This window comes from Schistocerca americana, unplaced genomic scaffold (assembly GCF_021461395.2).
Source record: "Schistocerca americana isolate TAMUIC-IGC-003095 unplaced genomic scaffold, iqSchAmer2.1 HiC_scaffold_103, whole genome shotgun sequence".
In the NCBI taxonomy this organism is placed as follows: domain Eukaryota; kingdom Metazoa; phylum Arthropoda; class Insecta; order Orthoptera; family Acrididae; genus Schistocerca; species Schistocerca americana.
In genome coordinates, this window is record NW_025725080.1 from 120,111 (window position 1) to 140,535 (window position 20,425).

General features: G+C 45.3%; 21 non-coding genes across 21 annotated transcripts; 10 read left to right on the top strand and 11 right to left on the bottom strand.

Annotated features, from left to right (window-relative positions):
* The first annotated feature begins 406 nt into the window (after positions 1-406).
* On the top strand, positions 407-495 carry Trnay-gua. Its single transcript is given in 2 exon segments — positions 407-443; positions 460-495. It is a non-coding gene; the product is annotated as a tRNA-Tyr (tRNA).
* A 358-nt stretch (positions 496-853) lies between these two features.
* On the bottom strand, positions 854-925 carry Trnaq-cug. The gene has a single exon. It is a non-coding gene; the product is annotated as a tRNA-Gln (tRNA).
* A 248-nt stretch (positions 926-1,173) lies between these two features.
* On the top strand, positions 1,174-1,262 carry Trnay-gua. Its single transcript is given in 2 exon segments — positions 1,174-1,210; positions 1,227-1,262. It is a non-coding gene; the product is annotated as a tRNA-Tyr (tRNA).
* A 358-nt stretch (positions 1,263-1,620) lies between these two features.
* Positions 1,621-1,692, bottom strand: Trnaq-cug. Its single transcript has one exon. It is a non-coding gene; the product is annotated as a tRNA-Gln (tRNA).
* A 248-nt stretch (positions 1,693-1,940) lies between these two features.
* Positions 1,941-2,029, top strand: Trnay-gua. Its single transcript is given in 2 exon segments — positions 1,941-1,977; positions 1,994-2,029. It is a non-coding gene; the product is annotated as a tRNA-Tyr (tRNA).
* Positions 2,030-2,387: 358 nt separating this feature from the next.
* On the bottom strand, positions 2,388-2,459 carry Trnaq-cug. The gene has a single exon. It is a non-coding gene; the product is annotated as a tRNA-Gln (tRNA).
* Positions 2,460-2,707: 248 nt separating this feature from the next.
* Trnay-gua lies at positions 2,708-2,796 on the top strand. The gene is given in 2 exon segments: positions 2,708-2,744; positions 2,761-2,796. It is a non-coding gene; the product is annotated as a tRNA-Tyr (tRNA).
* A 358-nt stretch (positions 2,797-3,154) lies between these two features.
* Trnaq-cug lies at positions 3,155-3,226 on the bottom strand. The gene has a single exon. It is a non-coding gene; the product is annotated as a tRNA-Gln (tRNA).
* Positions 3,227-9,590: 6,364 nt separating this feature from the next.
* On the bottom strand, positions 9,591-9,662 carry Trnaq-cug. The gene has a single exon. It is a non-coding gene; the product is annotated as a tRNA-Gln (tRNA).
* A 6,357-nt stretch (positions 9,663-16,019) lies between these two features.
* Trnaq-cug lies at positions 16,020-16,091 on the bottom strand. The gene has a single exon. It is a non-coding gene; the product is annotated as a tRNA-Gln (tRNA).
* A 248-nt stretch (positions 16,092-16,339) lies between these two features.
* Positions 16,340-16,428, top strand: Trnay-gua. The gene is given in 2 exon segments: positions 16,340-16,376; positions 16,393-16,428. It is a non-coding gene; the product is annotated as a tRNA-Tyr (tRNA).
* Positions 16,429-16,786: 358 nt separating this feature from the next.
* Trnaq-cug lies at positions 16,787-16,858 on the bottom strand. Its single transcript has one exon. It is a non-coding gene; the product is annotated as a tRNA-Gln (tRNA).
* A 248-nt stretch (positions 16,859-17,106) lies between these two features.
* Positions 17,107-17,195, top strand: Trnay-gua. The gene is given in 2 exon segments: positions 17,107-17,143; positions 17,160-17,195. It is a non-coding gene; the product is annotated as a tRNA-Tyr (tRNA).
* Positions 17,196-17,553: 358 nt separating this feature from the next.
* On the bottom strand, positions 17,554-17,625 carry Trnaq-cug. The gene has a single exon. It is a non-coding gene; the product is annotated as a tRNA-Gln (tRNA).
* A 248-nt stretch (positions 17,626-17,873) lies between these two features.
* Trnay-gua lies at positions 17,874-17,962 on the top strand. Its single transcript is given in 2 exon segments — positions 17,874-17,910; positions 17,927-17,962. It is a non-coding gene; the product is annotated as a tRNA-Tyr (tRNA).
* Positions 17,963-18,319: 357 nt separating this feature from the next.
* Trnaq-cug lies at positions 18,320-18,391 on the bottom strand. The gene has a single exon. It is a non-coding gene; the product is annotated as a tRNA-Gln (tRNA).
* A 248-nt stretch (positions 18,392-18,639) lies between these two features.
* On the top strand, positions 18,640-18,728 carry Trnay-gua. Its single transcript is given in 2 exon segments — positions 18,640-18,676; positions 18,693-18,728. It is a non-coding gene; the product is annotated as a tRNA-Tyr (tRNA).
* Positions 18,729-19,086: 358 nt separating this feature from the next.
* Positions 19,087-19,158, bottom strand: Trnaq-cug. Its single transcript has one exon. It is a non-coding gene; the product is annotated as a tRNA-Gln (tRNA).
* Positions 19,159-19,406: 248 nt separating this feature from the next.
* Positions 19,407-19,495, top strand: Trnay-gua. The gene is given in 2 exon segments: positions 19,407-19,443; positions 19,460-19,495. It is a non-coding gene; the product is annotated as a tRNA-Tyr (tRNA).
* Positions 19,496-19,853: 358 nt separating this feature from the next.
* On the bottom strand, positions 19,854-19,925 carry Trnaq-cug. Its single transcript has one exon. It is a non-coding gene; the product is annotated as a tRNA-Gln (tRNA).
* Positions 19,926-20,173: 248 nt separating this feature from the next.
* Positions 20,174-20,262, top strand: Trnay-gua. The gene is given in 2 exon segments: positions 20,174-20,210; positions 20,227-20,262. It is a non-coding gene; the product is annotated as a tRNA-Tyr (tRNA).
* Positions 20,263-20,425: the final 163 nt, after the last annotated feature.

Here is a 20,425-nt window from a genome sequence, read left to right on the forward strand (position 1 = left end):
CAAATCGTAGCGTGTAACGTCTCAACTCATCCTCCATCACTTTCGTGAAGTAGTACTTACAATACCAACAGCTGCGTGCGCTCTTAAGCACAGGCGAAGCGACCACCACCGCACGTCTGCACACGGCCGCGGCCGCGGCGGAACTACACCATGGAACCAGACAGGAGAATGGGACTCGTAAATACACTTAGCAGTGTTCTGACGTACTTCAGACACTTCCTACTTGCATTTTTTAACCTAATTGACACGATCGAGCATTATAAAACTTAATCTGGGCAATGTTTGCACTTGCAGCCGATGACTGCATTTCCTGTGCGTCTATATGGCAGCGCTGAGTAGCAGTGTGTGGAAACGAAAGACAGGGACGGACGTAAAGCAATCAGTACGAATAAGAAAGTATGCAGAGCCTCTGGTAGCTCAGTTGGTAGAGCGGTGGACTGTAGTGGAGGATTCACAGTTATCCATAGGTCGCTGGTTCAAATCCGGCCCAGAGGACTGTTTTTCTAATCTCAGGAGCAAAGAGGCTCCAGAGCATGCCCACTCGGTCAGAACCTCCCTATGTTTTAAACCTGTTTTAAAGGAAATTCATTTGCTCAGCTTCTAGTAGCTAGTTGATAATCATGGGATTCTTAGCCTTCGTAGGATAATGATATTTCTTCGAATTATAGTAAAATTGCTTGCTCTTACAGGCATTACTCGTTTAATGTGCTATATAGGTCACATAGTCGCACCAATATTCAGCCGTTTCATAGACATCTCGTTTTTAATACAAACGTAGAAACTACACCCCTGAGCCTATCGCTGCTACTTCCTCGGCGAGAAACGCTTATTACAGAAAATTTAGACTAAACGAAGGTTCCACCGAGATTCGAACTCGGATCGCTGGATTCAGAGTCCAGAGTGCTAACCGTTACACCATGGAACCAGACAGGAGAATGGGACTCGTAAATACACTTAGCAGTGTTCTGACGTACTTCAGACACTTCCTACTTGCATTTTTTAACCTAATTGACACGATCGAGCATTATAAAACTTAATCTGGGCAATGTTTGCACTTGCAGCCGATGACTGCATTTCCTGTGCGTCTATATGGCAGCGCTGAGTAGCAGTGTGTGGAAACGAAAGACAGGGACGGACGTAAAGCAATCAGTACGAATAAGAAAGTATGCAGAGCCTCTGGTAGCTCAGTTGGTAGAGCGGTGGACTGTAGTGGAGGATTCACAGTTATCCATAGGTCGCTGGTTCAAATCCGGCCCAGAGGACTGTTTTTCTAATCTCAGGAGCAAAGAGGCTCCAGAGCATGCCCACTCGGTCAGAACCTCCCTATGTTTTAAACCTGTTTTAAAGGAAATTCATTTGCTCAGCTTCTAGTAGCTAGTTGATAATCATGGGATTCTTAGCCTTCGTAGGATAATGATATTTCTTCGAATTATAGTAAAATTGCTTGCTCTTACAGGCATTACTCGTTTAATGTGCTAAATAGGTCACATAGTCGCACCAATATTCAGCCGTTTCATAGACATCTCGTTTTTAATACAAACGTAGAAACTACACCCCTGAGCCTATCGCTGCTACTTCCTCGGCGAGAAACGCTTATTACAGAAAATTTAGACTAAACGAAGGTTCCACCGAGATTCGAACTCGGATCGCTGGATTCAGAGTCCAGAGTGCTAACCGTTACACCATGGAACCAGACAGGAGAATGGGACTCGTAAATACACTTAGCAGTGTTCTGACGTACTTCAGACACTTCCTACTTGCATTTTTTAACCTAATTGACACGATCGAGCATTATAAAACTTAATCTGGGCAATGTTTGCACTTGCAGCCGATGACTGCATTTCCTGTGCGTCTATATGGCAGCGCTGAGTAGCAGTGTGTGGAAACGAAAGACAGGGACGGACGTAAAGCAATCAGTACGAATAAGAAAGTATGCAGAGCCTCTGGTAGCTCAGTTGGTAGAGCGGTGGACTGTAGTGGAGGATTCACAGTTATCCATAGGTCGCTGGTTCAAATCCGGCCCAGAGGACTGTTTTTCTAATCTCAGGAGCAAAGAGGCTCCAGAGCATGCCCACTCGGTCAGAACCTCCCTATGTTTTAAACCTGTTTTAAAGGAAATTCATTTGCTCAGCTTCTAGTAGCTAGTTGATAATCATGGGATTCTTAGCCTTCGTAGGATAATGATATTTCTTCGAATTATAGTAAAATTGCTTGCTCTTACAGGCATTACTCGTTTAATGTGCTATATAGGTCACATAGTCGCACCAATATTCAGCCGTTTCATAGACATCTCGTTTTTAATACAAACGTAGAAACTACACCCCTGAGCCTATCGCTGCTACTTCCTCGGCGAGAAACGCTTATTACAGAAAATTTAGACTAAACGAAGGTTCCACCGAGATTCGAACTCGGATCGCTGGATTCAGAGTCCAGAGTGCTAACCGTTACACCATGGAACCAGACAGGAGAATGGGACTCGTAAATACACTTAGCAGTGTTCTGACGTACTTCAGACACTTCCTACTTGCATTTTTTAACCTAATTGACACGATCGAGCATTATAAAACTTAATCTGGGCAATGTTTGCACTTGCAGCCGATGACTGCATTTCCTGTGCGTCTATATGGCAGCGCTGAGTAGCAGTGTGTGGAAACGAAAGACAGGGACGGACGTAAAGCAATCAGTACGAATAAGAAAGTATGCAGAGCCTCTGGTAGCTCAGTTGGTAGAGCGGTGGACTGTAGTGGAGGATTCACAGTTATCCATAGGTCGCTGGTTCAAATCCGGCCCAGAGGACTGTTTTTCTAATCTCAGGAGCAAAGAGGCTCCAGAGCATGCCCACTCGGTCAGAACCTCCCTATGTTTTAAACCTGTTTTAAAGGAAATTCATTTGCTCAGCTTCTAGTAGCTAGTTGATAATCATGGGATTCTTAGCCTTCGTAGGATAATGATATTTCTTCGAATTATAGTAAAATTGCTTGCTCTTACAGGCATTACTCGTTTAATGTGCTATATAGGTCACATAGTCGCACCAATATTCAGCCGTTTCATAGACATCTCGTTTTTAATACAAACGTAGAAACTACACCCCTGAGCCTATCGCTGCTACTTCCTCGGCGAGAAACGCTTATTACAGAAAATTTAGACTAAACGAAGGTTCCACCGAGATTCGAACTCGGATCGCTGGATTCAGAGTCCAGAGTGCTAACCGTTACACCATGGAACCAGACAGGAGAATGGGACTCGTAAATACACTTAGCAGTGTTCTGACGTACTTCAGACACTTCCTACTTGCATTTTTTAACCTAATTGACACGATCGAGCATTATAAAACTTAATCTGGGCAATGTTTGCACTTGCAGCCGATGACTGCATTTCCTGTGCGTCTATATGGCAGCGCTGAGTAGCAGTGTGTGGAAACGAAAGACAGGGACGGACGTAAAGCAATCAGTACGAATAAGAAAGTATGCAGAGCCTCTGGTAGCTCAGTTAGTCGCGCTTGCGACACCGTGCTGGTCGGACGTGTCAGTGCTCCGCTCCACCGCGTGTTCACAAGGCGTGTTTTCCACTCATATTACTGTTTGCTAGTGTTGTGTTATTCTGCAGGTTATATCGTTTTCCATTTGTATTTTTGTTTCGTTCTTATTGTAGCGGGTTTACCGCTCGCTATCTGCTGCAATGTCCAGGTTATTTCCGCGAAAGTGTACACTCCGTTTTGATTTCGACAAGTCCACCCGATCTGTGCAACCGAGTTCACTGGAGATACATGACTGGATCGTTGATGTTGTTGGGATTACATCTGACCAAGTGCACACCGCCTATTATGATACCGAGCAGTATTGTTTCTTTGTTAAATTACTGAATCCTGTATTACTGGAGAAGATCATGACGAAGCACGGAGGAAGTGCTATTTTCCGACACCGGGACGACTCTGTAAGTACAGTGCTCATTTCCAATGCCGATGTAGACTACACGAACGTGCGTATTTTCAACTTACCCCCTGAAGTAGAAAATTGTTATCTAAAGGAGGTACTGTCCAAATTCGGTGACGTTAAACAGATTCGACTCGAACGGTGGTCAAGTCAACATAGGTTGCAATGTTACAGTGGCGTTCGATCTGTAGAAATGCATGTCAAGCAGAATATTCCATCCCATATACTTGTTTGTGACTATAAGGCTCACGTTACTTATATTGGCCAAACACCGACCTGTCATATCTGTAATGAGAGTGGTCACTTGCGTCAAGACTGCCCCAGGCGCATGTTTGTGTTAAAGAATTCCCTCCAGCAGCGTAAAAGGCTTACTTTGGCGGATGTAGTGGCAGCCAAGCCGATGACGGAGATTGGGCTCCCTAATTCTGAAATGCCTTCGGAACAGCAACAAGAAATTCGTTCTGATGAGTTTCCGGTTCTGGTTCGGAGAGACAAAGGTGCGTTGCCCCCTGCAAAACTCGATGCCGCGACCAATAAGAGGCGCAGAACTTGTGACAGCAGTGGCTCTGATACCGACACCTGTAGTGCGCATGAGACCGCGAAAAAGGACGATCGGGAATCCGGCTCGGAAGCGAAAGCTCCGATCGGTGAGGCTATTGTGGACGCTTCTCCTCCCACAATTTCAAGTGCCGATACTTCCGTGGAAGTTAAGCAGTTGCCGCTGGCTAGTGCCTTAGAACTTCCGCTACAGCCAACTCAGGCCGACCAACCTGTACGTGTGGCTCACATTCCTGCAGGAAGTACACACACAGAGGCCTGTGATGGTGGTATACAAACATCTCTGAGCGCAAACGGTACACATCACGTGGCAGCCGCTTCGGTTCAGGACTCACAACAAGGGGAATGTCAACAACTCCAGGAAATAATACAAACACAGCTGTCCGGGTCTGTCGGTGACAACAAACAGCTGCGGGCAGAGAATGTTGCCAAACAGGCTGATAGTGCGAGTGATAGTTCAGCTGCTCGCTCGCCGGCGGTGTCGCCGCGTGCCATCCCTTCGCGGGATGTGCCGGGAGAGCAGCTTGACATCACCCACGACCCTCCCACGCCGCCAGCTGCAGAGGTGCTCCACAGTGTCCGCCCCAGGATCCGAGTGCAACCTAATGTAAATGCTGTGCGTAAAAAGAGTAAGAACAAAGACGCACGAATACAACTCAGTGACGTCACAGACACGAATTTCCCGGCCACAAATATGGAATGGCATGAAGATGTTGCCCTTTAAAGATATTTGCTCCTTCCGCCTCTTCCACGTACTGTCATAATGTCGCAGGCCTATACGATCACGACATTAAATATTAATAAAATCCGGTCGGAGGTGAAACTGAGTGCCTTAAAACAATATCTCTATGAGTCGGGAACAGATATCGCTCTTTTGCAGGAGGTGGCCATGCCACACTTAACTCTTCCTGGTTTTGTTGCTATTACAAATTTTTCCCCCGACTCGAACGTGGGGACTGCCATCTTACTTAGAGAAGGCATTCCCGCCACTCAGGTTGACAAGTTAGATTCCGGTAGAGGTGTGGGTGTCACCGTTTTTGGCGTCACCATCATTAACTTGTACGCGCCTTCTGGCAGTACCTATAGGGCGGAACGAGCAAACTTTTTTAAGGAACAAATCATCTATTTGTTACGGAAAAATCCCGAACGTGTTATCATTGGAGGTGATTTTAATTGTGTTTTATCCCAGAAAGATCAGTCCCCGAATTTTAATTATTCGCCTGAATTAAAGCGTCTCGTGACCGACCTCAAACTGAAAGACGCGTGGGAAATTAGGTACCCGACCTTGGTACGATTCACACACATCGTCGCGAATTCCTGCAGCAGAATTGACAGGATTTATGTTTCCGACGTTTTAGAGAATGTCTTGTTACAAATTGAAACAATACCCTCCAGCTTCTCTGATCACAGTGGTGTCGTTGCGTGCCTGAATCTGCTGCCACAACCAACGCGTTGGTATAAAAATCAATGGAACTTGAACGTCTCCTTATTAACGGATGCTGACCTAGAGGCGGCGGTGCGACGCGCTTGGGAGCAGTGCTTGCGCACTACCACAAACTTTCGTAGCACCATAGCGTGGTGGACTCAGCATGCAAAACCAAAACTGCGAAAAGTTGTTATATTCTTCAGTATTGAAAGAGCAGCCGCGATAAAGAAGACGATGGAGTTCTACTACACTATCTTACGCGACCTCTGTGATAGAGCCGACGCCGCGAACACCAGAATAGACGACATTCGAAAAATAAAGGCGAAATTAATCAATCTTAAGAGGATGCAACTGGAAGGTCTTAAGATCAAATCTAAAGTGAAGTCGGTCAGGGACGATGAAACAGCCGCTCTATACCACCTTGTTAAACATGCTAAGAACAGAAGGAAGACTTTTATTGAGGCCCTGAAACTCGGTGATGGCACGACTGTCGACACCCAGCGAGAGATTATCAAGGCACTACACGACTATTTTGTTGACACCTACACGTCAGCGGCTACTCATGACGACTGCTATGACGAATTGTTTAGTGCCATTTCCTCTACTATAACTAGAGAAGACAATGACACCATTTCTTTGGAATTTAGTAATAAAGATGTTTTGGAGATTGTCTGCCACTCGCCGATCAGGAAGTCCCCTGGTCCTGACGGATTACCCATTGAATTTTACAGGAGGTATTGGCACATCATCGGGGACAAAATCACCCAATTAGTGAACGAAGTTTTTCAAGGGAAGCCTATACCACTTGCCTTTAAGGAATGCACAATTGTGCTTATCCCTAAAGGCAGAGGTACCAAAAATATCGCCAACTTCCGCCCCATTTCATTGTTAAACTCCGATTATAAAATAGTCGCCCGTGCAATCAACACGCGAATGATGCCCCTCACTGCTAAATTCATTGGACGTCAGCAGACATGTGCCTTCGGGAGAACTGTATTGCAAACGGCAGCTTTTTACCGGGATATCATTGCGTTAACGAACGCCAGTAACGTGAAGTGTGGGCTGATCTTTCTGGACTTTTTTAAAGCCTTTGACCTCGTCGCTCACGAGTACCTCCTTGAAACCATGAAAAGATTCGGTTTCTTGCAGAACGCGATTGACATGATTACAAACATGGCACTGGGGATCAACGCAAGACTTTCTGTCAACTCGCAACTAACCCAACCGATTCAAATCAACAGAGGGATTCCACAAGGCAGCCCTTTGTCCATGTTACTTTTTGTTCTTTCACTCGAACCTCTGTTACTCCAACTGCAGGCGAAACTCACAGGGCTAACACTTTCAGGAGAAAAAACTGTCGTAGGCGCCTATGCCGACGATGTGGGTGTGGTTGTCCGCAATGAGAATGATGTCACCACTATAGCGGCTCACCTCCAGCAATACTGTTTGGCGTCGGGGGCTAAATTGAATGACAAGAAAAGTAAATTTATTAACCTCTGTGGCCTCCAGCATTTGCGAGTTGGCTACGCTCAGGAAGTCAGCGTCCACAAGGCTCTCGGCATCATATTGACGGCGTCCTCTTTACAGATGGCGGCGGCAAACTGGAGGGAAATAGTGCGTAAACTTAACGGTGCTCTCATTGACAATTCCCACAGAAGCCTCAATCAATTTGATCGGATTCATCTGGTCAACTCCTGTATTTTATCCAAAGCCTTCTACACGGCGCAGCTCCTGCCTCTGCCTGCAGTCATTGCTAAGCAAATTATGTCGAAGGTGACCAATTTTATTTGGAGAGGGGAAATTTTTCGCGTGTCTGCCAAAACTGCGACACTCCACCCCCAGAATGGAGGGATGGGATTAGTAGATATCAAGGTGAAAGCGATGGCTCTCTATGTTACAAGGACGACCGCTATAATTAACAATGATCCTTCCGGCATTACAGCGCAATTATTCACTGCCGTCAGGCCGCAAAGTCTTGACCCACCGCTGAATATTCAGCCCATCTGTTATCGGCTAAAACATATCAGAGATTATTACCTTTCACGGAGCTACATCAGTAAAGAGGTCATAAACTCTCAACGTTTAACTGCACAAGCCATAATAGCGGACTGGAGACAACACGAAGGAACGAATCCTTTGGCAACGAAGCTCGGTGGCATGAACTGGGATATTGTATGGCGCAATGTCAGTTCCCGTGTCCTCAGTTCCGATGCTCGCACTGCCTGGTACAAAGCCATCAATGATGTGGTTAGCACGAACGAGAGGTTACATAAAATCGGGCTCAGTGACACCCCTCTCTGTCGTCGCTGCCAACTGACGGATACAGTTATCCACCGTTACACCTGCGGGGACCGTCTCCAGAACTGGGTTTGGCTTCGACAAAAAATAGCTCTTATTACCAGGACTACAACCGCCAATGTTTCGTCAGCACTACTGTCTCGTCCTGATGTGCATTTTTATCCGCAGACGAAAAACAATGCAGTTTTGTGGTTGCTGGGTACCTATTCCAGCTACGTCTTTAATACTTTTGGCGGTGACAATTATTTGGAATTCAAGATGTTTATGGATATCGAATTCGCCAAAACATGTACGTACCCGAATCATGGGAAACTATTCGGCAATATGCTTAAAATAGCGTTTCATCGCATGGGTATCGGATAGGTCAACTGAGTGTGAAGGGGTGAGGCCGGGCCGCGGGACACCAGTAGTGCCGCGAAGAGGCCCCACTGCTTCTGTGTCGCGTCCGGACTCCCCCTCACACTGCGGCCTTCAATGACTCGCTGGACACTGGCTACAGGAACTTTCATTGAGTGAGATACGACGCTGTGTTTATGTTACGTTTATTCTTCGAGCAGCACTTCTACTATGCCCAAGGGCGAAGTCTTTTCGTTGTCTTTTTCACCATTCCAATTTATTTTCGTAGAAGGTTACGGGTTTCGTTTTTCATAAAAAAAAAAAAAAAAAAAAAAAAAAAAAAAAAAAAAAAAAGAAAAAAAAAAGTGGCGCAATTGGTTAGCGCACGGTCCTTATAAGGCAAGAGCCGTGAGCAATGCCGGGGTTGTGAGTTCGTGCCTCACATGGGGCATACTTTTACCGATTGTTCCTTTTTTTATGTGCTCTCGTTGAAAAAAAAAAAAAAAAAAAAAAAAAAAAAAAAAAAAAAAAAAAAAAAAAAAGCAGTTGATCCGGGTTCGATTCCCGGCCACCGTAAAGAAAAAAAAAAAAAAAAAAAAAAAAAAAAGTTGGTAGAGCGGTGGACTGTAGTGGAGGATTCACAGTTATCCATAGGTCGCTGGTTCAAATCCGGCCCAGAGGACTGTTTTTCTAATCTCAGGAGCAAAGAGGCTCCAGAGCATGCCCACTCGGTCAGAACCTCCCTATGTTTTAAACCTGTTTTAAAGGAAATTCATTTGCTCAGCTTCTAGTAGCTAGTTGATAATCATGGGATTCTTAGCCTTCGTAGGATAATGATATTTCTTCGAATTATAGTAAAATTGCTTGCTCTTACAGGCATTACTCGTTTAATGTGCTATATAGGTCACATAGTCGCACCAATATTCAGCCGTTTCATAGACATCTCGTTTTTAATACAAACGTAGAAACTACACCCCTGAGCCTATCGCTGCTACTTCCTCGGCGAGAAACGCTTATTACAGAAAATTTAGACTAAACGAAGGTTCCACCGAGATTCGAACTCGGATCGCTGGATTCAGAGTCCAGAGTGCTAACCGTTACACCATGGAACCAGACAGGAGAATGGGACTCGTAAATACACTTAGCAGTGTTCTGACGTACTTCAGACACTTCCTACTTGCATTTTTTAACCTAATTGACACGATCGAGCATTATAAAACTTAATCTGGGCAATGTTTGCACTTGCAGCCGATGACTGCATTTCCTGTGCGTCTATATGGCAGCGCTGAGTAGCAGTGTGTGGAAACGAAAGACAGGGACGGACGTAAAGCAATCAGTACGAATAAGAAAGTATGCAGAGCCTCTGGTAGCTCAGTTAGTCGCGCTTGCGACACCGTGCTGGTCGGACGTGTCAGTGCTCCGCTCCACCGCGTGTTCACAAGGCGTGTTTTCCACTCATATTACTGTTTGCTAGTGTTGTGTTATTCTGCAGGTTATATCGTTTTCCATTTGTATTTTTGTTTCGTTCTTATTGTAGCGGGTTTACCGCTCGCTATCTGCTGCAATGTCCAGGTTATTTCCGCGAAAGTGTACACTCCGTTTTGATTTCGACAAGTCCACCCGATCTGTGCAACCGAGTTCACTGGAGATACATGACTGGATCGTTGATGTTGTTGGGATTACATCTGACCAAGTGCACACCGCCTATTATGATACCGAGCAGTATTGTTTCTTTGTTAAATTACTGAATCCTGTATTACTGGAGAAGATCATGACGAAGCACGGAGGAAGTGCTATTTTCCGACACCGGGACGACTCTGTAAGTACAGTGCTCATTTCCAATGCCGATGTAGACTACACGAACGTGCGTATTTTCAACTTACCCCCTGAAGTAGAAAATTGTTATCTAAAGGAGGTACTGTCCAAATTCGGTGACGTTAAACAGATTCGACTCGAACGGTGGTCAAGTCAACATAGGTTGCAATGTTACAGTGGCGTTCGATCTGTAGAAATGCATGTCAAGCAGAATATTCCATCCCATATACTTGTTTGTGACTATAAGGCTCACGTTACTTATATTGGCCAAACACCGACCTGTCATATCTGTAATGAGAGTGGTCACTTGCGTCAAGACTGCCCCAGGCGCATGTTTGTGTTAAAGAATTCCCTCCAGCAGCGTAAAAGGCTTACTTTGGCGGATGTAGTGGCAGCCAAGCCGATGACGGAGATTGGGCTCCCTAATTCTGAAATGCCTTCGGAACAGCAACAAGAAATTCGTTCTGATGAGTTTCCGGTTCTGGTTCGGAGAGACAAAGGTGCGTTGCCCCCTGCAAAACTCGATGCCGCGACCAATAAGAGGCGCAGAACTTGTGACAGCAGTGGCTCTGATACCGACACCTGTAGTGCGCATGAGACCGCGAAAAAGGACGATCGGGAATCCGGCTCGGAAGCGAAAGCTCCGATCGGTGAGGCTATTGTGGACGCTTCTCCTCCCACAATTTCAAGTGCCGATACTTCCGTGGAAGTTAAGCAGTTGCCGCTGGCTAGTGCCTTAGAACTTCCGCTACAGCCAACTCAGGCCGACCAACCTGTACGTGTGGCTCACATTCCTGCAGGAAGTACACACACAGAGGCCTGTGATGGTGGTATACAAACATCTCTGAGCGCAAACGGTACACATCACGTGGCAGCCGCTTCGGTTCAGGACTCACAACAAGGGGAATGTCAACAACTCCAGGAAATAATACAAACACAGCTGTCCGGGTCTGTCGGTGACAACAAACAGCTGCGGGCAGAGAATGTTGCCAAACAGGCTGATAGTGCGAGTGATAGTTCAGCTGCTCGCTCGCCGGCGGTGTCGCCGCGTGCCATCCCTTCGCGGGATGTGCCGGGAGAGCAGCTTGACATCACCCACGACCCTCCCACGCCGCCAGCTGCAGAGGTGCTCCACAGTGTCCGCCCCAGGATCCGAGTGCAACCTAATGTAAATGCTGTGCGTAAAAAGAGTAAGAACAAAGACGCACGAATACAACTCAGTGACGTCACAGACACGAATTTCCCGGCCACAAATATGGAATGGCATGAAGATGTTGCCCTTTAAAGATATTTGCTCCTTCCGCCTCTTCCACGTACTGTCATAATGTCGCAGGCCTATACGATCACGACATTAAATATTAATAAAATCCGGTCGGAGGTGAAACTGAGTGCCTTAAAACAATATCTCTATGAGTCGGGAACAGATATCGCTCTTTTGCAGGAGGTGGCCATGCCACACTTAACTCTTCCTGGTTTTGTTGCTATTACAAATTTTTCCCCCGACTCGAACGTGGGGACTGCCATCTTACTTAGAGAAGGCATTCCCGCCACTCAGGTTGACAAGTTAGATTCCGGTAGAGGTGTGGGTGTCACCGTTTTTGGCGTCACCATCATTAACTTGTACGCGCCTTCTGGCAGTACCTATAGGGCGGAACGAGCAAACTTTTTTAAGGAACAAATCATCTATTTGTTACGGAAAAATCCCGAACGTGTTATCATTGGAGGTGATTTTAATTGTGTTTTATCCCAGAAAGATCAGTCCCCGAATTTTAATTATTCGCCTGAATTAAAGCGTCTCGTGACCGACCTCAAACTGAAAGACGCGTGGGAAATTAGGTACCCGACCTTGGTACGATTCACACACATCGTCGCGAATTCCTGCAGCAGAATTGACAGGATTTATGTTTCCGACGTTTTAGAGAATGTCTTGTTACAAATTGAAACAATACCCTCCAGCTTCTCTGATCACAGTGGTGTCGTTGCGTGCCTGAATCTGCTGCCACAACCAACGCGTTGGTATAAAAATCAATGGAACTTGAACGTCTCCTTATTAACGGATGCTGACCTAGAGGCGGCGGTGCGACGCGCTTGGGAGCAGTGCTTGCGCACTACCACAAACTTTCGTAGCACCATAGCGTGGTGGACTCAGCATGCAAAACCAAAACTGCGAAAAGTTGTTATATTCTTCAGTATTGAAAGAGCAGCCGCGATAAAGAAGACGATGGAGTTCTACTACACTATCTTACGCGACCTCTGTGATAGAGCCGACGCCGCGAACACCAGAATAGACGACATTCGAAAAATAAAGGCGAAATTAATCAATCTTAAGAGGATGCAACTGGAAGGTCTTAAGATCAAATCTAAAGTGAAGTCGGTCAGGGACGATGAAACAGCCGCTCTATACCACCTTGTTAAACATGCTAAGAACAGAAGGAAGACTTTTATTGAGGCCCTGAAACTCGGTGATGGCACGACTGTCGACACCCAGCGAGAGATTATCAAGGCACTACACGACTATTTTGTTGACACCTACACGTCAGCGGCTACTCATGACGACTGCTATGACGAATTGTTTAGTGCCATTTCCTCTACTATAACTAGAGAAGACAATGACACCATTTCTTTGGAATTTAGTAATAAAGATGTTTTGGAGATTGTCTGCCACTCGCCGATCAGGAAGTCCCCTGGTCCTGACGGATTACCCATTGAATTTTACAGGAGGTATTGGCACATCATCGGGGACAAAATCACCCAATTAGTGAACGAAGTTTTTCAAGGGAAGCCTATACCACTTGCCTTTAAGGAATGCACAATTGTGCTTATCCCTAAAGGCAGAGGTACCAAAAATATCGCCAACTTCCGCCCCATTTCATTGTTAAACTCCGATTATAAAATAGTCGCCCGTGCAATCAACACGCGAATGATGCCCCTCACTGCTAAATTCATTGGACGTCAGCAGACATGTGCCTTCGGGAGAACTGTATTGCAAACGGCAGCTTTTTACCGGGATATCATTGCGTTAACGAACGCCAGTAACGTGAAGTGTGGGCTGATCTTTCTGGACTTTTTTAAAGCCTTTGACCTCGTCGCTCACGAGTACCTCCTTGAAACCATGAAAAGATTCGGTTTCTTGCAGAACGCGATTGACATGATTACAAACATGGCACTGGGGATCAACGCAAGACTTTCTGTCAACTCGCAACTAACCCAACCGATTCAAATCAACAGAGGGATTCCACAAGGCAGCCCTTTGTCCATGTTACTTTTTGTTCTTTCACTCGAACCTCTGTTACTCCAACTGCAGGCGAAACTCACAGGGCTAACACTTTCAGGAGAAAAAACTGTCGTAGGCGCCTATGCCGACGATGTGGGTGTGGTTGTCCGCAATGAGAATGATGTCACCACTATAGCGGCTCACCTCCAGCAATACTGTTTGGCGTCGGGGGCTAAATTGAATGACAAGAAAAGTAAATTTATTAACCTCTGTGGCCTCCAGCATTTGCGAGTTGGCTACGCTCAGGAAGTCAGCGTCCACAAGGCTCTCGGCATCATATTGACGGCGTCCTCTTTACAGATGGCGGCGGCAAACTGGAGGGAAATAGTGCGTAAACTTAACGGTGCTCTCATTGACAATTCCCACAGAAGCCTCAATCAATTTGATCGGATTCATCTGGTCAACTCCTGTATTTTATCCAAAGCCTTCTACACGGCGCAGCTCCTGCCTCTGCCTGCAGTCATTGCTAAGCAAATTATGTCGAAGGTGACCAATTTTATTTGGAGAGGGGAAATTTTTCGCGTGTCTGCCAAAACTGCGACACTCCACCCCCAGAATGGAGGGATGGGATTAGTAGATATCAAGGTGAAAGCGATGGCTCTCTATGTTACAAGGACGACCGCTATAATTAACAATGATCCTTCCGGCATTACAGCGCAATTATTCACTGCCGTCAGGCCGCAAAGTCTTGACCCACCGCTGAATATTCAGCCCATCTGTTATCGGCTAAAACATATCAGAGATTATTACCTTTCACGGAGCTACATCAGTAAAGAGGTCATAAACTCTCAACGTTTAACTGCACAAGCCATAATAGCGGACTGGAGACAACACGAAGGAACGAATCCTTTGGCAACGAAGCTCGGTGGCATGAACTGGGATATTGTATGGCGCAATGTCAGTTCCCGTGTCCTCAGTTCCGATGCTCGCACTGCCTGGTACAAAGCCATCAATGATGTGGTTAGCACGAACGAGAGGTTACATAAAATCGGGCTCAGTGACACCCCTCTCTGTCGTCGCTGCCAACTGACGGATACAATTATCCACCGATACACCTGCGGGGACCGTCTCCAGAACTGGGTTTGGCTTCGACAAAAAATAGCTCTTATTACCAGGACTACAACCGCCAATGTTTCGTCAGCACTACTGTCTCGTCCTGATGTGCATTTTTATCCGCAGACGAAAAACAATGCAGTTTTGTGGTTGCTGGGTACCTATTCCAGCTACGTCTTTAATACTTTTGGCGGTGACAATTATTTGGAATTCAAGATGTTTATGGATATCGAATTCGCCAAAACATGTACGTACCCGAATCATGGGAAACTATTCGGCAATATGCTTAAAATAGCGTTTCATCGCATGGGTATCGGATAGGTCAACTGAGTGTGAAGGGGTGAGGCCGGGCCGCGGGACACCAGTAGTGCCGCGAAGAGGCCCCACTGCTTCTGTGTCGCGTCCGGACTCCCCCTCACACTGCGGCCTTCAATGACTCGCTGGACACTGGCTACAGGAACTTTCATTGAGTGAGATACGACGCTGTGTTTATGTTACGTTTATTCTTCGAGCAGCACTTCTACTATGCCCAAGGGCGAAGTCTTTTCGTTGTCTTTTTCACCATTCCAATTTATTTTCGTAGAAGGTTACGGGTTTCGTTTTTCATAAAAAAAAAAAAAAAAAAAAAAAAAAAAAAAAAGAAAAAAAAAAAAAAAGTGGCGCAATTGGTTAGCGCACGGTCCTTATAAGGCAAGAGCCGTGAGCAATGCCGGGGTTGTGAGTTCGTGCCTCACATGGGGCATACTTTTACCAATTGTTCCTTTTTTTATGTGCTCTCGTTGAAAAAAAAAAAAAAAAAAAAAAAAAAAAAAAAAAAAAAAAAAAAAAAAGCAGTTGATCCGGGTTCGATTCCCGGCCACCGTAAAGAAAAAAAAAAAAAAAAAAAAAAAAAAAGTTGGTAGAGCGGTGGACTGTAGTGGAGGATTCACAGTTATCCATAGGTCGCTGGTTCAAATCCGGCCCAGAGGACTGTTTTTCTAATCTCAGGAGCAAAGAGGCTCCAGAGCATGCCCACTCGGTCAGAACCTCCCTATGTTTTAAACCTGTTTTAAAGGAAATTCATTTGCTCAGCTTCTAGTAGCTAGTTGATAATCATGGGATTCTTAGCCTTCGTAGGATAATGATATTTCTTCGAATTATAGTAAAATTGCTTGCTCTTACAGGCATTACTCGTTTAATGTGCTATATAGGTCACATAGTCGCACCAATATTCAGCCGTTTCATAGACATCTCGTTTTTAATACAAACGTAGAAACTACACCCCTGAGCCTATCGCTGCTACTTCCTCGGCGAGAAACGCTTATTACAGAAAATTTAGACTAAACGAAGGTTCCACCGAGATTCGAACTCGGATCGCTGGATTCAGAGTCCAGAGTGCTAACCGTTACACCATGGAACCAGACAGGAGAATGGGACTCGTAAATACACTTAGCAGTGTTCTGACGTACTTCAGACACTTCCTACTTGCATTTTTTAACCTAATTGACACGATCGAGCATTATAAAACTTAATCTGGGCAATGTTTGCACTTGCAGCCGATGACTGCATTTCCTGTGCGTCTATATGGCAGCGCTGAGTAGCAGTGTGTGGAAACGAAAGACAGGGACGGACGTAAAGCAATCAGTACGAATAAGAAAGTATGCAGAGCCTCTGGTAGCTCAGTTGGTAGAGCGGTGGACTGTAGTGGAGGATTCACAGTTATCCATAGGTCGCTGGTTCAAATCCGGCCCAGAGGACTGTTTTTCTAATCTCAGGAGCAAAGAGGCTCCAGAGCATGCCCACTCGGTCAGAACCTCCCTATGTTTTAAACCTGTTTTAAAGGAAATTCATTTGCTCAGCTTCTAGTAGCTAGTTGATAATCATGGGATTCTTAGCCTTCGTAGGATAATGATATTTCTTCGAATTATAGTAAAATTGCTTGCTCTTACAGGCATTACTCGTTTAATGTGCTATATAGGTCACATAGTCGCACCAATATTCAGCCGTTTCATAGACATCTCGTTTTTAATACAAACGTAGAAACTACACCCCTGAGCCTATCGCTGCTACTTCCTCGGCGAGAAACGCTTATTACAGAAAATTTAGACTAAACGAAGGTTCCACCGAGATTCGAACTCGGATCGCTGGATTCAGAGTCCAGAGTGCTAACCGTTACACCATGGAACCAGACAGGAGAATGGGACTCGTAAATACACTTAGCAGTGTTCTGACGTACTTCAGACACTTCCTACTTGCATTTTTTAACCTAATTGACACGATCGAGCATTATAAAACTTAATCTGGGCAATGTTTGCACTTGCAGCCGATGACTGCATTTCCTGTGCGTCTATATGGCAGCGCTGAGTAGCAGTGTGTGGAAACGAAAGACAGGGACGGACGTAAAGCAATCAGTACGAATAAGAAAGTATGCAGAGCCTCTGGTAGCTCAGTTGGTAGAGCGGTGGACTGTAGTGGAGGATTCACAGTTATCCATAGGACGCTGGTTCAAATCCGGCCCAGAGGACTGTTTTTCTAATCTCAGGAGCAAAGAGGCTCCAGAGCATGCCCACTCGGTCAGAACCTCCCTATGTTTTAAACCTGTTTTAAAGGAAATTCATTTGCTCAGCTTCTAGTAGCTAGTTGATAATCATGGGATTCTTAGCCTTCGTAGGATAATGATATTTCTTCGAATTATAGTAAAATTGCTTGCTCTTACAGGCATTACTCGTTTAATGTGCTATATAGGTCACATAGTCGCACCAATATTCAGCCGTTTCATAGACATCTCGTTTTTAATACAAACGTAGAAACTACACCCCTGAGCCTATCGCTGCTACTTCCTCGGCGAGAAACGCTTATTACAGAAAATTTAGACTAAACGAAGGTTCCACCGAGATTCGAACTCGGATCGCTGGATTCAGAGTCCAGAGTGCTAACCGTTACACCATGGAACCAGACAGGAGAATGGGACTCGTAAATACACTTAGCAGTGTTCTGACGTACTTCAGACACTTCCTACTTGCATTTTTTAACCTAATTGACACGATCGAGCATTATAAAACTTAATCTGGGCAATGTTTGCACTTGCAGCCGATGACTGCATTTCCTGTGCGTCTATATGGCAGCGCTGAGTAGCAGTGTGTGGAAACGAAAGACAGGGACGGACGTAAAGCAATCAGTACGAATAAGAAAGTATGCAGAGCCTCTGGTAGCTCAGTTGGTAGAGCGGTGGACTGTAGTGGAGGATTCACAGTTATCCATAGGTCGCTGGTTCAAATCCGGCCCAGAGGACTGTTTTTCTAATCTCAGGAGCAAAGAGGCTCCAGAGCATGCCCACTCGGTCAGAACCTCCCTATGTTTTAAACCTGTTTTAAAGGAAATTCATTTGCTCAGCTTCTAGTAGCTAGTTGATAATCATGGGATTCATACATTCGTAGGATAATGATATTTCTTCGAATTATAGTAAAATTGCTTGCTCTTACAGGCATTACTCGTTTAATGTGCTATATAGGTCACATAGTCGCACCAATATTCAGCCGTTTCATAGACATCTCGTTTTTAATACAAACGTAGAAACTACACCCCTGAGCCTATCGCTGCTACTTCCTCGGCGAGAAACGCTTATTACAGAAAATTTAGACTAAACGAAGGTTCCACCGAGATTCGAACTCGGATCGCTGGATTCAGAGTCCAGAGTGCTAACCGTTACACCATGGAACCAGACAGGAGAATGGGACTCGTAAATACACTTAGCAGTGTTCTGACGTACTTCAGACACTTCCTACTTGCATTTTTTAACCTAATTGACACGATCGAGCATTATAAAACTTAATCTGGGCAATGTTTGCACTTGCAGCCGATGACTGCATTTCCTGTGCGTCTATATGGCAGCGCTGAGTAGCAGTGTGTGGAAACGAAAGACAGGGACGGACGTAAAGCAATCAGTACGAATAAGAAAGTATGCAGAGCCTCTGGTAGCTCAGTTGGTAGAGCGGTGGACTGTAGTGGAGGATTCACAGTTATCCATAGGTCGCTGGTTCAAATCCGGCCCAGAGGACTGTTTTTCTAATCTCAGGAGCAAAGAGGCTCCAGAGCATGCCCACTCGATCAGAACCTCCCTATGTTTTAAACCTGTTTTAAAGGAAATTCATTTGCTCAGCTTCTAGTAGCTAGTTGATAATCATGGGATTCTTAGCCTTCGTAGGATAATGATATTTCTTCGAATTATAGTAAAATTGCTTGCTCTTACAGGCATTACTCGTTTAATGTGCTATATAGGTCACATAGTCGCACCAATATTCAGCCGTTTCATAGACATCTCGTTTTTAATACAAACGTAGAAACTACACCCCTGAGCCTATCGCTGCTACTTCCTCGGCGAGAAACGCTTATTACAGAAAATTTAGACTAAACGAAGGTTCCACCGAGATTCGAACTCGGATCGCTGGATTCAGAGTCCAGAGTGCTAACCGTTACACCATGGAACCAGACAGGAGAATGGGACTCGTAAATACACTTAGCAGTGTTCTGACGTACTTCAGACACTTCCTACTTGCATTTTTTAACCTAATTGACACGATCGAGCATTATAAAACTTAATCTGGGCAATGTTTGCACTTGCAGCCGATGACTGCATTTCCTGTGCGTCTATATGGCAGCGCTGAGTAGCAGTGTGTGGAAACGAAAGACAGGGACGGACGTAAAGCAATCAGTACGAATAAGAAAGTATGCAGAGCCTCTGGTAGCTCAGTTGGTAGAGCGGTGGACTGTAGTGGAGGATTCACAGTTATCCATAGGTCGCTGGTTCAAATCCGGCCCAGAGGACTGTTTTTCTAATCTCAGGAGCAAAGAGGCTCCAGAGCATGCCCACTCGGTCAGAACCTCCCTATGTTTTAAACCTGTTTTAAAGGAAATTCATTTGCTCAGCTTCTAGTAGCTAGTTGATAATCATGGGATTCTTAGCCTTCGTAGGATAATGATATTTCTTCGAATTATAGTAAAATTGCTTGCTCTTACAGGCATTACTCGTTTAATGTGCTATATAGGTCACATAGTCGCACCAATATTCAGCCGTTTCATAGACATCTCGTTTTTAATACAAACGTAGAAACTACACCCCTGAGCCTATCGCTGCTACTTCCTCGGCGAGAAACGCTTATTACAGAAAATTTAGACTAAACGAAGGTTCCACCGAGATTCGAACTCGGATCGCTGGATTCAGAGTCCAGAGTGCTAACCGTTACACCATGGAACCAGACAGGAGAATGGGACTCGTAAATACACTTAGCAGTGTTCTGACGTACTTCAGACACTTCCTACTTGCATTTTTTAACCTAATTGACACGATCGAGCATTATAAAACTTAATCTGGGCAATGTTTGCACTTGCAGCCGATGACTGCATTTCCTGTGCGTCTATATGGCAGCGCTGAGTAGCAGTGTGTGGAAACGAAAGACAGGGACGGACGTAAAGCAATCAGTACGAATAAGAAAGTATGCAGAGCCTCTGGTAGCTCAGTTGGTAGAGCGGTGGACTGTAGTGGAGGATTCACAGTTATCCATAGGTCGCTGGTTCAAATCCGGCCCAGAGGACTGTTTTTCTAATCTCAGGAGCAAAGAGGCTCCAGAGCATGCCCACTCGGTCAGAACCTCCCTATGTTTTAAACCTGTTTTAAAGGAAATTCATTTGCTCAGCTTCTAGTAGCTAGTTGATAATCATGGGATTCTTAGCCTTCGTAGGATAATGATATTTCTT